This window comes from Choloepus didactylus, chromosome 2 (genome assembly GCF_015220235.1).
Source record: "Choloepus didactylus isolate mChoDid1 chromosome 2, mChoDid1.pri, whole genome shotgun sequence".
In the NCBI taxonomy this organism is placed as follows: Eukaryota; Metazoa; Chordata; class Mammalia; order Pilosa; family Megalonychidae; genus Choloepus; species Choloepus didactylus.
In genome coordinates, this window is record NC_051308.1 from 158778719 (window position 1) to 158793115 (window position 14397).

Below are 14397 nucleotides of genomic sequence, written 5' to 3' on the forward strand. Positions count from 1 at the left end.
TATTTTATCTTTTGGACACTGTGATGCATCTAGTGACCTACCATCCCAGTTTGCTTGGGACTGAGGGGGTTCCTAAGACACAGGATCTGGTCACCCTAACTCACATCACTGACCCTGTCTTCCTTTGCAGATGAGTTGTTAGTAAGACCAGAGTCAAACTGTGGAACACCTTTAAAAAAAAGACAAGACTTTTATATTCAAATTTCAGAAAATGCTCCTACTTGCTGAGAAACCACTTTGTGCTAGACCTGTACCAAACATTTGACATGTTTTTATTCACTTACTCCTAATAACAACCACTAGCACCATTTCAGGAATCTGAAAGCTGAGAGAGGATAAATCACTTGTCTGTTAATAAGTAATGGAGCTGGGTCATAATCCAGGGTTCTTCTGTCTCCAGACCAGGTTTCCTAACCACTGGTCATATGACCTCCCAGCTGCATCTTATTTTTCTACTCTTGTTTTCTTTTCTATTCAATTCTCTCGCTCGCTCTCTCTTTTTTTTTTTGTACTGTTGAAAATTTTCCTTTAAACCATCTAAGATGTTTTTTGCAAAGCCTGAATAAATACATGAATACATAAATAATCTAGTCCATGATCTCCTTGCAGATATTAATGGAACCAATGGAAAAGCAGATCGTGGTGATAAGAGTGAGTGCCCTACTCCACAAGGACCCCTCCTTGCTCCGGACCCAGCCATTTTTAATGCTAGAAGAGGACTGTTCTCGTTTGCTAACACTGCCTTTTTGCAAAACACCAGAAATGGATTGGCTTTTATGAAAGGGGGTTTATTTGGTTGCACAGTTACACTCTTAAGGCCATAAAGTGTCCAAGGTAAGGCATCGACAATCAGGTACCTTTACTGGAGGATGGCCAATGGTGTCCGGAAAACCTCTGTTAGCTGGGAAGGCACGTGGCTGGTTTCTGCTTGCTCCCAGGTTGTGTTTCAAAATGGCAGTCTCCAAAATGTCTGCATCAGTTTCCAACAGCAGTCTTCAAAATGTTTGTCTCAGCTCCTGCTAGCTGTGTGCTCCTTCTGTCTGAGCTTTTGTAGAGCTCCAATGAACCAATCAAGTCCCATGCTGAATGGGTGGGGCCACACCTCCATGGAAATTATCCAGTCAGAGTTATCACCTACAATTGGGTGGGTCACATCTCCATGGACACAACCCAATCCAGAAGCTCCAACTTAATTAACAGTACTACATCTGCCCCCACAAGATTGCATCAAAGAATATGGCTTTTTCTGGGGGACGTAATATATCCAAACTGGCACAAGGACTGTGCAATTCCTACCAGTTTATAACTTCCCCTGCATCAAAGCCTGCACTCCTCCATGTTATTCCAGGTCTCAGCAAAGGGTGAGTGCTCATATCTGAGAAACATAACACTTCTTTGCTATTGAGTAATTTTGTTGCCACTTTTAAGATAGTTTTGTTTTTTTTCTCCTATCACCCTCAATGAGTGAAAAGTTCTGGCTCACAGAGCTGCTTGATTCTACTATAGATATGTACTTTAATGTTACTCCAAGGTGAGGAGAACTGGGTTCATTTCTCTCCTTGCCCTAAATGATTTCCCAAGAGGTTTAAGGGCATTGACTTTTATTCACAGACTCTACATCTAATCTGGATATAAAACTTGCTATTCTCTATGATTTTGATAAGAGAGGCTTTAATGCTCTTGGACTAGATTAGTTTAAATTACTGAGATGGAAGAAGTTGTGAATATTTGCAGAATCATTGTAGGGATCTAGTTGTTTAGTTTAAATTGGGTAAAAGTGCCCATGAAATGTTCAGCTATTTTTAAATGATATTTTAATATGCCATATTTTTTTCTCCTCAAGTTTACATTGACACACCATTTCAAACACTCGTCTATCAACATGCCTTTCTTCCCAAATGGCCTTGAACTCCATTTAAAAAGTGCAAGCAACTTTGCCAGTGAAGTTTGATGTCAAGATAGACATACAAGCAAAGAAATTCAAGTTGAACATGTTGCTAACTCAAATGACATGGAGTTAATGAAGTCAAGACATCAGGTGTTTTGTAGTCATGCTCTTGTCTTTAACAAACTTCGTTTGATTGGTTTCCTGGAGATAAAAATCGAATCTGTGGGAAACAACCACCAAGAATGTTGTTCCACAACTCTGTTGGGGCCGCCACCAGAATGGTTGCAATGATTAAGTTCATGTGTCAACTTAGCTTGGTTATGGTGTCCAGTTGTTTGATCAAGCAAGTGCTGGCCTGATTGTTGCTGTGAGGATATTTCATGAATTTAAATAATCAGTCAGTTGACTGCATCAGTGGCTGATCACATCTACAATCAACAAAGGAGGCTGCCTTCAACAATGAAAGAAGTCTCATCAATCAGTTGAAGGCCTTAGAGGGAGAACTGATGATTTCAGCAGCCTGAAAGAATTTCTATCTGTACTTCAGCCAGCCAGCTTCTCCTGGGGAATTCACTGAAACCTTCATTGGAGTTCCTGTGACCTGCCCTATGGAATTTGGACTTTCCAATCCTCACAGTCACATGAGCCAATTCCTATAATAAATCTCATAATATTTACACAAATACACACACACACACACATATACATATCCTATCAGTTCTGTTTCCCTGAAGAATGTCTATTAATACAATAGTTAAAGACCTTCATGCTCATTATCAAGATATTTCCTACACTTCAAGATTTGTGGCATGCTGGTACACTGGTGCTCAGAAAAGAGAAGGAAAAAAAAAAAACTTTGATTGATTTGTAGTATTTGCCAACTTCTATGATGTAAATACTCCTACTGTGGTCAATTTTGATCTACCAAGAGTTACTAGCTTGCAAAACTCCTGAATGTTTCACAACCAGCCCTTGTGAGCTGTCATGCCTCCAGTGCACTGCTGTGTCTGTTTCTCCTTTTTCATGCCCTGTCTTACTGCTGGGCCTTTGTATGTACTGTCACTTCTGCCTGGAATGCTCCAGTGACCATTCTCCTCACTTTGCAAATTGGTTCTTCAGTTAGCACTTCTGGAACCTTCAAATGAGTTAATATATGGAAAGCACTTGAATGGTGCCTGATACACAGTGGATGCTATCTAAGGGATGTTTATTAATATTCTTTTCATTCATTGACTACCTAAGACTGAACTAAGTGTTCCCTATGTGTGTGTGCAAAGCCTGCTGTATTTCTCCTGTTGTAGCACTTACCAGGCTGCATAGTCATGAATCTGTGCTGGTTTGAATCTTTTATGTATCCTCGAGAAGCTAAGTGAAGCTAAGCTTAAGGAGAAAGCCACTGGAATCAGAAGCTGAAAGCAATGCAACCCAGGAGCAAAGGACCAACAGACACCAGCCACGTGCCTTTCCAGCAAACAGCGGTGTTCTGGATGCCATCAGCCTTTCCTCAGTGAAAGTATCCTCTTGTTGATGCCTTAATTTGGATACTTTTATGGCCTTAGAACTGTAAATTTGTAACCTAATAAATCCCCTTTATAAAAGCCAATCCATTTCTGGTATTTTGCATTCCAGCAGCTTTAGCAAACTGGAACAGATTTTGATACTGAGAGTGGGATGCTGCCGCAGTTTGAAAATACCGAAAATGCTGGAATGACTTTAAATGGATAAGGGAAGACTCTGGAAGAATTGTGAGGAGCTTGATAGAAAGGGCCTAGATTGCTTTGAAGAGACTGTTGGAAGAAATAGGGATTCTTTCTATGAGGCCTCAGAGAGAAATGATGAATGTCATTGCAAACAGGAAGAAAGGTGATCTTTGTTTTAAAGTGGCAGAGAATTCAGCAAAATTGAATTCTGGTGTCACATGGAAGGCAGAATTTGAAAGCAATGAGCTGGGATACTTAGCTGAAGAGATCTCCAAACTAAATGTGAAAAATGCAGCCTGGCTTCTCCTTGCAGCATATAGTAAGATGTGAGAGGAAAGAGATAAGCCGAGAACTGAACTCTTGGGTACATAGAAACCAGAAAATGTTGGTTGGAAGATTCTGGGATTCCAGAAAGTGAAACCCCAGAGGATGATGCCCCATGTGAGGATTTAATGAAACTTGGAACCAGCCAGCCATGTCAGTACAAGCCAGGATTGGATATGGAGTTATCCAAAAAGGATTTATGGAAACTCCTATTGTCTGACAGTTGGGACCCCTGTATGCCACATGCCAAGCAAACAAATTTTTTGTGAAATCTGTATAAATGGAACCACTGTCAGTCTGGACTGAAAGGGACAGAAAAGGGACAGATTGAAGGAAAAATTTCTTCAAAGACAGAACCATGGAAGCTGAGGTCTGGAGTCAATAAACCTTGGGCCAGGGGAGCAGACTCACCTGTTCCAGTCTGCTAATGCTGCTATTTTGCAAAACACCAGAAATGGATTGACTTTTATAAAGGGAGTGTATTTGGTTACAAAGTTACAGTCTTAAGGCCATAAAGTGTTCAAAGTAAGGCATCAACAATAGGGTTCCTTCACTGGAGAAAGGCCATTGGCATCCAAAAAACCTCTGCTAGCTGGAAAGGCACATGGCTGGCATCCACTTGCCCCCAGGTTGAGTTTCAAAATGGCATTCTCCAAAATGTCAGCTTTCAATGGCCATCTTCAAAATGTGTCTCTCAGCTGCATCTGTGAGCTCCTTCTGACTGAGCTCTTTTATATGATTCCAGTGATTAAATCAAGACCCATGTTGAATGAGTGGGGCCACACCTCCATGGAAATAATATAATCAAAGGTATTACCCACAGCTGGATGGGTTACATCTCCATGGAAACAACCTAATCCAAAGATTCCAACCTAGTCAACACTAATATGTCTGCCGCCATAAGATTGCATCAAAGAACATGGCATTTTGGGGGACATAATACATCCAAACTGGTACACCACCCAAGCATGTGGATAGGGTGAGTTTGCCCCCCACCCGAGTTTAAGAATGATGCCACCTAAAGGTTCTCAGATACCTGGGGCATTGAGGGAAGCTTGGCTGCTCTATTGTTCAGAAAGAGTGTTGGTACCTCAGGCCTCAGAGAGGGTGGAACACACTCCCTGGGGATTGGGGAGTGCCTGGCCGCCACCCCACTGTTTGGAGAGGGGGAGCTTTTGCCCAGAAGATGGGAGAGAGTCCGGGTGGCACTCTGATGCTTGAAGAGGGTGGGGCTGAGAACAAGGTGGTCTCTCCAAATCTTGGATATGTTGGAGCAATCACCCCCAGAGTTTGGAAAAACAGAGCCTTGCAGGTTTTAGGAACTGTTTAGCTTTGGTGACTCCTGTTTACCTTTCTCCCTATGGCAATGGGAATGTTTATCCTATGACTGTCCCTCCTTTGTATATTGGAAGCAGTTAACTTGTTCTGAGTTTCACAAGTCCACAGCCAGAGAATTTTGCCTTAGGACAAACCATGCCTGCAACTGGTTTTGATGATTCCTACTTATCTATTGTTACTGAAATGATTTAAACTTTTGTTACATTGTGATGGAATGAATGTATTTTGCATATGGAAAGAACATGTCTTTTTGGAGTCCAGAGGGTGGAATGTGCTGGTTTGAATCTGTTGTGTACCCTGACAAAAGCCATGTTTCTTTAATGCAGTCTTGTGGGGGCGGACCTATTGTGGGTGAGATTTTTGATTAGGATGTTTCCATAGAGATGTGATCCACCCAGTTTTGATTAGATCACTTCCATGGAGGTGCGACCCTGCCCATTCAAGGTGGGTCTTACTTAGTTTACTTTAAGAGAGATGCTTAGAGAGAAAATGCCAAGAGACATTTTGGAGACAGCCATTGAAACCAAATGTTTGGAGTTGCTAAGCTAAGAGATGAAACCCAGAGTTTGCCCTGGAGAAGTGAAGTGAGAACTGACATGCTTAAAGAGAAGTCACTGGAATCAGAAGCTGAAGCATTGCCACCTGGGAGCAAAGGACCAGCAGATGCCAGCCACATGCCTTTCCAGCTGACAGAGATGTCCTGAACACCATTGGCCTTTCTTCAGTGAAGGCTTCCTCTTATTGATGCCTTAATTTGGACACTTTTATGGCCTTAGAACTGCAAATTTGTAACCTAATAAATCCCTTTTATAAAAGCCAGTTTTGGGTATTGAATGCACACTATTCTTTAAAATTTAAATTTATCTATAATGTCTTGGGCTCTGAAATTACAATGTATGGTATTTTTTTATCAAAAGGTGTTCCATTTCTTAGTTATTTCTTTTTGCTCAAAGGTCCCTCAGAGATCTACCAATCAAAATACAAATCAGCCTTCACATATGAAGTAGGTCTCATTTCTTAGGTGAATTCTGTTCTATACAAGGAACACTTCTTGCATTGATGAAGAAAGAAAGCTTTGGCTGGTATCACATAGGTAACAGAGATGGAATTTAAAGAATGTGCAATTTGAGTAATTGTTGTCTAGATCATGTTCACGTGAAGACAATCAGTGGTACTTTTTTTTCTTGCATTGGGAAATAATATGAGAAAAACACAGGTATGAGCCAGGATTGGATAATTTATTATTTTATTTAAAATTTCCAATACAAAAAATAAGAACTTTATGATTGGCTTGGAGACAAAAAGAGTATGACATAACATTGTAAAATATTTTTATTGCCCAGTAAAGGTAAACCATAATCATAAACTCTTTACCAAAGTTTAATCTCACATCACGTAAAAACCAAATTATTTTACAGGAGTGTGTCTTCATCTAAAATGAGAAATTAAACACTCTCTGCTTTGAAAGCAAACGCCCTACCCAGATACACCTACACTATGTCAAAAAAGTATTTGCAGACTGTCGAAGGCATTTTTGTATATTCTGTGAAAGGACTTTGTGCAATATAGTCTTCTTGAAAATTATTTTGGTTGTTGTATTAATCAGGGTTCTCCAGAGAAACAGAGCTGACAGGATACGTAGATGATGATGATAGATGATAGAGAATAGATAGATAGATAGATAGATAGATAGATAGATAGATAGATAGACAGATAGATATGGATTTACTATAGGAATTGGCTCATGCAACACTGGGGGCTGCCAAGTCCAAATTCTGCACGGCTGGCTGCAAAAAGTGAAGTTTGAATTCCCCAGGGGAAGCTGACTGGCTAAAGTAGAGAAATTCTTCTTTCTGACTTCTGATATCCTTATCAGGATAGGCTTAGATTTATCTAAATCATTAGTTGCTGGTTTCTTTGTGCTTAATGGTTTAGTCCTCAGTTTATCCCTTCCACTCACATTTTACTATAAGCAGCAAGGAGAAACTTGGTCACACTTTCTATTCATAGCTTGGAAATCTCTTAAACTAAATGTCCAAGTTCATCACTTTTAAGTTCTGCCTTCCATCCAAAATCAGAACACAATTTTACCAAGTTCTCTGCCACTTTATAACAAGAATCACCTTTCCTCCAGTTTCCAATAACATATTCACCATTTCCTTTTAAGGCCTCACAGGAAGTATCTTTAGTGTCCATATTTCTATGGACAGATGACAGAAACTAAGATGACAGAAACTTTCCCTACAGCTCTTACTTATTTCTGAGCGATCACCAGAAACATCTTTAATATCCGTATCTCTACAGTCACTTCAAAGTAATTTAGGCATTTTCTATCGAGTGCCTCAAAATTCTTCCAGTCTCTACCCATTACACAATTCCAAAGCCACTTCCACATTTTTAGGTGTTTATCATAGCAGTCCCCTACTTTCCAGTAACACAAACTGTCTTAATTTGCCAGTCTGCTATGACAAATAGCACACATGGATTGGCTTAAACAACATTTTATTGTTTCATGGTTTCAGAGGCTTAAGTCCAAATTGAGATATCAGTAAGACCATACTTTCTCCCCAGAGTCTGTAGCATTCTGCTGTTGGCTGGTTGCAACCCTTGGGGTTGCTTGGCTTGCATCTCTGCCTACTGTGACATGGCAATCTCTCCCCCCACCATCCCCGCCCCACCCCTTCTCTTTTCTGTCTTCTCTTCCAGTTTCCACTGACTTCCAGCCTCTGACTCCTTTTGCTGAGTGTGAACTTCTTCTTCTCTTAATAAGGCCTCTAGTCATGTGGGTTATGATCCACCTTCATTCAGTTTGGTCACACCTAAATAGGATCTTAGAAGCTCCTATTCATAAATGAGTCTATACCTTAACTGATAATATATCTTGAAAAGGTCCTACTTACAAATGACTTCATATCTACCGGAATGTGGATTAAGATTAAGAACATGTCTTTCTTAGGGTATGTAATTCAATCTACCATTGTTGTTTTAGGATTCAAAAATGCAAGGTATGAAAAACAAGGAGTGTGGCACAATCAGCAGCTGCAGCAAAAGCAGTCGCATCTTGAGCTCCAAGTCTCGCAGCAGCCACCACACCCCAACAGCAGGCACCACTGCCTTGGGCACAAGCCCCACCACAGTAGCAGCCATGGATCACACCCTTGTCCAACAAATGTAGGCAGGTAGGGTTAGAGCAAAAGAACACTGAACAAAGCCAAGAGATAAAAGATGGTTTGTCAAGATTGAGAGGGCTGCCCACTTGCCCGGTAGTCTTCATGTTTTCTTTTTTAAGCAGTGAAAGCATTTTTCAAACTACATCTTACAAAGAATTCCAGTCCAGTTGATCAGCATTGTGTTTTATCAGCATAAGTCTACTTTATAGCTTTGCACTTACCATATTATTTATTATTAGAGCAATTGAGAACAATAAAAATTTTTTATGATTTTGATACAGTGTTGAGACCAGAGATTATAGCTGTCAATTATACTTTTATCTCAGCCTCAGTGCTCTACTTGTCTTATTTTCAGTTTAAAATTTCTCAGGAAAATCTGGAATCATCAGATGAGTAGTTGCAAAATGAGATTGCAACCTTAAAATTCTGGTCATGTTAAACTTATTGAGAAATTTGAAAAAGGAATAGAGAGCAAAACCAGAGGGAGCAGCCTGGAGCTAGAAGTTAACAGGACCTGGAAAAGAAAGAAGGCCCTGCCCTGAGAATTGCCATGTGACCAAAAAGCCAAGGAACCCCAAAGATGGCTGAACAGACAGAATATTCTGACCCTGGAAGGAAGCAAGCCTTATAGCCCCTGGAACTGTGAGCCAATAAACTTCTGTCGTTAAGCCAACCCATTGTATGGTATTGTTTTAGCAGTTAGGAAACTAAAACAATTGTATAATTTTATTATTATACTATGATGAAAGCAAGCCCTCAAGAGAAGCCCTGAGCCTTACCTGACCTTGGTGCAGTATTATACTTGCTTGTTCAATTTTGCATGTGCAGCTGTTCACAGACTGCCACTTAAAAAGAGATTACAGTATATTTTATAGAATTTAAAATATTTGCACAGAGATGGGAAAAAGCTCCATAGGGGCATGTAAACTCCACAAGTTTAGTTGAAATACTCCACAAGTGCAGGCAGGAATTTTTTTCTCTGTTCTGTTCACTGCTATATTGCCAGTGCCTAGAGCAGTGCCTGACCCATAGTAAGTGCTCCATAAATGTTTATTGTTATTGTTATTTTCCAAGTGTGCACCAAAATGAATTAACCTGACAACCCAGATTAATGTTCTGGGGCATCTAACAAATGTGAGTGTGTGCATTTTAAAAAATCACTGAAATATATGAAAATGAAATTCAGATCCAAAATTTGCAGATTCCTATTTTCCAAACCCAGTATCTATACACCTAACTCATATGGTAGGTCTCATAGAGAAGCAAAGGGCCAGGGGGTTGGGAGGCTGGATTTTCTATGCCATCTCTTAAACCTGGTTTAACAAGTTTTCAAATCTGGATTCCAAACTGTTTCCTTTGTGGTCCATATATGGATCCTAGTGCAGTACCTGGTATACAGTATGTACTCAATTAATTCTGGTTTAACTGCACTGAACAACAATAGCTAACATATTGAGCACTGTGGTAGTTTGGAAGATTATATATTTTTAATCCATTTCTACACGTGCAGACCTATTGTAGTTGAGAACCTTTAATTAAGTTGTTTCAATTGATTTGTGACCCACCTCATTGAAGGTGGGTCTTAGTCCTCTTACTGGAGTCCTTTTTTTTTTTTTTTTTTTTTTTTCTTCTTAGGACTATTTTTTTTTTTTTTAATTTAGTTTTATTGAAATATATTCACAAACCATACAGTCATCCATGGTATACAATCAACTGTTCACAGTATGATCATATAGTTATGCGTTCATCACACAATCTATTTCTGAACATTTTCCTTACATCAGAAAGAATCAGAATAAGAATAAAAAATAAAAGTGAAAAGAGAATACCCAAACCATCCCCCCATCCCACCCTATTTGTCATTTAGTTTTTACTCCCATTTTTCTACTGATTTTTTTTCAATTTTTTAACTTGGTTTATCAAAAAATTAAAAACAAACAGGCAAACAACAACCAAAAAAACCCCACAACATTTCAAACAAAGCAATGGATTAAGGAAAACAAATAACCTAAAATAACTACTTTGCTTCCAATATGTTCCTACCACACCCCAAGAAAATTAATAAACCATGTCCAAACAGAGGAGTAAGAAAAACAAATAATCTAAAATAACTACATTGCTTCCAACATGTTCCTACCATACCCCAAGAAAATTAACAACCCCTAAGAAAACAAAGGAATAAGAGAAAAAAAAAAACCTAAAATAACTCTATTGCTTCCAACATGATCTTACTATATCCAAGAAAGTTTACAAACCATAATCATTCCTGAGCATTCCCATAACATTGAGATTACCCTCCATAGTTTATCTGTTCTTATTAGATTATCATTCCCCCTCCACTAATTGGTATCTCTAGGTCCCCTACATTCTACAGTATAAAACATTGTACATTTTTCACAGAATTCACATTAGTGGTAACATACAATATCTCTCTTTTTGTGCCTGGCTTATTTTGCTCAGCATTATGTCTTTTTTTTTTTTTTTTAAATCTTCATTTTATTGAGATATATTCATATACCACGCAGTCATACATAACAAATCGTACTTTCGATTGTTCACAGTACCATTACATAGTTGTACATTCATCACCCAAATCAATCCCTGACACTTTCATTAGCACACACACAAGAATAACAAGAATAATAATTAGAGTGAAAAGGAGCAATTGGAGTAAAAAAGAACACTGGGTACCTTTGTCTGTTTGTTTCCTTCCCCTATTTTTCTACTCATCCGTCCATAAACTAGACAAAGTGGAGTGTGGTCCTTATGGCTTTCCCAATCCCCTTGTCACCCCTCATAAGCTACATTTTTATACAACTGTCTTCGAGATTCATGGTTTCTGGGTTGTAGTTTGATAGTTTCAGGTATCCACCACCAGCTACCCCAATTCTTTAGAACCTAAAAAGGGTTGTCTAAAGTGTGCGTAAGAGTGCCCACCAGAGTGACCTCTCGGCTCCTTTTGGATTCTCTCAGCCACTGAAGCTTATTTCATTTCCTTTTACATCCCCCTTTTGGTCAAGAAGATGTTCTCCGTCCCACGATGCCAGGTCTACATTCCTCCCCGGGAGTCATATTCCACGTTGCCAGGGAGATTCACTCCCCTGGGTGTCTGATCCCACGTAGGGGGGAGGGCAGTGATTTCACCTTTCAAGTTGGCTTAGCTAGAGAGAGAGGGCCACATCTGAGCAACAAAGAGGCATTCGGGAGGAGGCTCTTAGGCACAACCATAGGGAGGCCTAGCCTCTCCTTTGCAGCAACAGTCTTCCCAAGGGTAAAACCTACGGTAGAGGGCTCAACCCATCAAACCACCAGTCCCCTATGTCTGTGGTCATGTTAGCAACCATGGAGGTGGGGTAGGCGAATACCCCTGCATTCTCCACAGGCTCCTCAAGGGGGCACTGCATCTTTTTTTTTTCCTTGTTTGTTTTCTTTTTTAACTTTCCCTTCTTTTTTAAATCAACTGTATGAAAAAAAGTTAAAAAGAAAACAAACATACAATAAAAGAACATTTCAAAGAGACCATAACAAGGGAGTAAGAAAAAGACAACTAACCTAAGATAACTGCTTAACTTCCAGCATGTTCCTACTTTACCCCAAGAAAGTTACCTAATATAGCAACATTTCTGTGAACTTGCTCCTACTATATCCATCAGAAATTAACAGACCATAGTCATTCCTGGGCATCCCCAGAACGTTAAATAGCTTATCTGTTCTTCTTGGATTATTGTTCCCCCTTCCTTAATTGCTCTCTATTGCTAGTTCCCCTACATTCTACATTATAAACCATTTGTTTTACATTTTTCAAAGTTCACATTAGTGGTAGCATATAATATTTCTCTTTTTGTGCCTGGCTTATTTCGCTTAGCATTATGTCTTCAAGGTTCATCCATGTTGTCATATGTTTCACAAGATCGTTCCTTCTTACTGCCGCGTAGTATTCCATCGTCTGTATATACCACATTTTATTTCTCCACTCATCTGTTGAAGGACATTTGGGTTGTTTCCATCTTTTGGCAATTGTGAATAATGCTGCTATGAACATTGGCGTGCAGATATCTGTTCGTGTCACTGCTTTCCGATCTTCCGGGTATATACCGAGAAGTGCAATAGCTGGATCGAATGGTAACTCTATATCTAGTTTTCTAAGGAACTGCCAGACTGACTTCCAGAGTGGCTGAACCATTATACAGTCCCACCAACAGTGAATAAGAGTTCCAATTTCTCCACATCCCCTCCAGCATTTGTAGTTTCCTGTTTGTTTAATGGCAGCCATTCTAATCGGTGTTAGATGGTATCTCATTGTGGTCTTAATTTGCATCTCTCTAATAGCTAGTGAAGCTGAACATTTTTTCATGTGTTTCTTGGCCATTTGTATTTCCTCTTCAGAGAACTGTCTTTTCATATCTTTTGCCCATTTTATAATTGGGCCGACTGTACTATTGTCATTGAGTTGTAGGATTTCTTTGTATATGCAAGATATCAGTCTTTTGTCAGATACATGGTTTCCAAAAATTTTTTCCCATTGACTTGGCTGCCTCTTTACCTTTTTGAGAAATTCCTTTGAGGTGCAGAAACTTCTAAGCTTGAGGAGTTCCCATTTATCTATTTTCTCTTTTGTTGCTTGTGCTTTGGGTGTAAAGTCTAGGAAGTGGCCGCCTAATACAAGGTCTTGAAGATGTTTTCCTACATTATCTTCTAGGAGTTTTATGGTACTTTCTTTTATATTGAGATCTTTGGTCCATTTTGAGTTAATTTTTGTGTAGGGTGTGAGGTAGGGGTCCTCTTTCATTCTTTTGGATATGGATATCCAACTCTCCCAGCCCCATTTGTTGAAAAGACCATTATGACTCAGTTCAGTGACTTTGGGGGCCTTATCAAAGATCAGTCAGCCATAGATCTGAGGGTCTATCTCCGAATTCTCAATTCGATTCCATTGATCTATATGTCTATCTTTGTGCCAGTACCATGCTGTTTTGGCAACTGTGGCTTTATAATAAGCTTCAAAGTCAGGGAGTGTAAGTCCTCCCACTTCGTTTTTCTTTTTTAGAGTGTCTTTAGCAATTCGAGGCATCTTCCCTTTCCAAATAAATTTGATAACTAGCTTTTCCAAGTCTGCAAAGTAGGTTGTTGGAATTTTGATTGGGATTGCATTGAATCTGTAGATGAGTTTGGGTAGAATTGACATCTTAATGACATTTAGTCTTCCTATCCATGAACATGGAATATTTTTCCATCTTTTAAGGTCCCCTTCTATTTCTTTTAGTAGAGTTATGTAGTTTTCTTTGTATAGGTCTTTTACATCTTTGGTTAAGTTTATTCCTAGGTACTTGATTTTTTTAGTTGCTATTGAAAATGGTATCTTTTTCTTGAGTGTTTCTTCGGTTTGTTCATTTCTAGCATATAGAAACATTACTGACTTATGTGCATTAACCTTGTATCCCGCTACTTTGCTAAATTTGTTTATTAGCTCTAGTAGGTGTATCGTTGATTTCTCAGGGTTTTCTAGATATAAGATCATATCATCTGCAAACAATGACAGTTTTACTTCTTCTTTTCCAATTTGGATGCCTTTTATTTCTTTGTCTTGCCGGATTGCCCTGGCTAGCACTTCCAGCACAATGTTGAATAACAGTGGTGACAGCGGACATCCTTGTCTTGTTCCTGATCTTAGAGGGAAGGCTTTCAGTCTCTCACCATTGAGTACTATGCTGGCTGTGGGTTTTTCATATATGCTCTTTATCATGTTGAGGAAGTTTCCTTCAATTCCTACCTTTTGAAGTGTTTTTATCAAAAAGGGATGTTGGATTTTGTCAAATGCTTTTTCAGCATCTATTGAGATGATCAATTGATTTTTCCCTTTTGACTTGTTAATGTGTTGTAATACATTGATTGATTTTCTTATGTTGAACCATCCTTGCATGCCTGGAATAAACCCCACTTGGTCATGGTGTATGATTTTTTTAATGTGTCTTTGGAT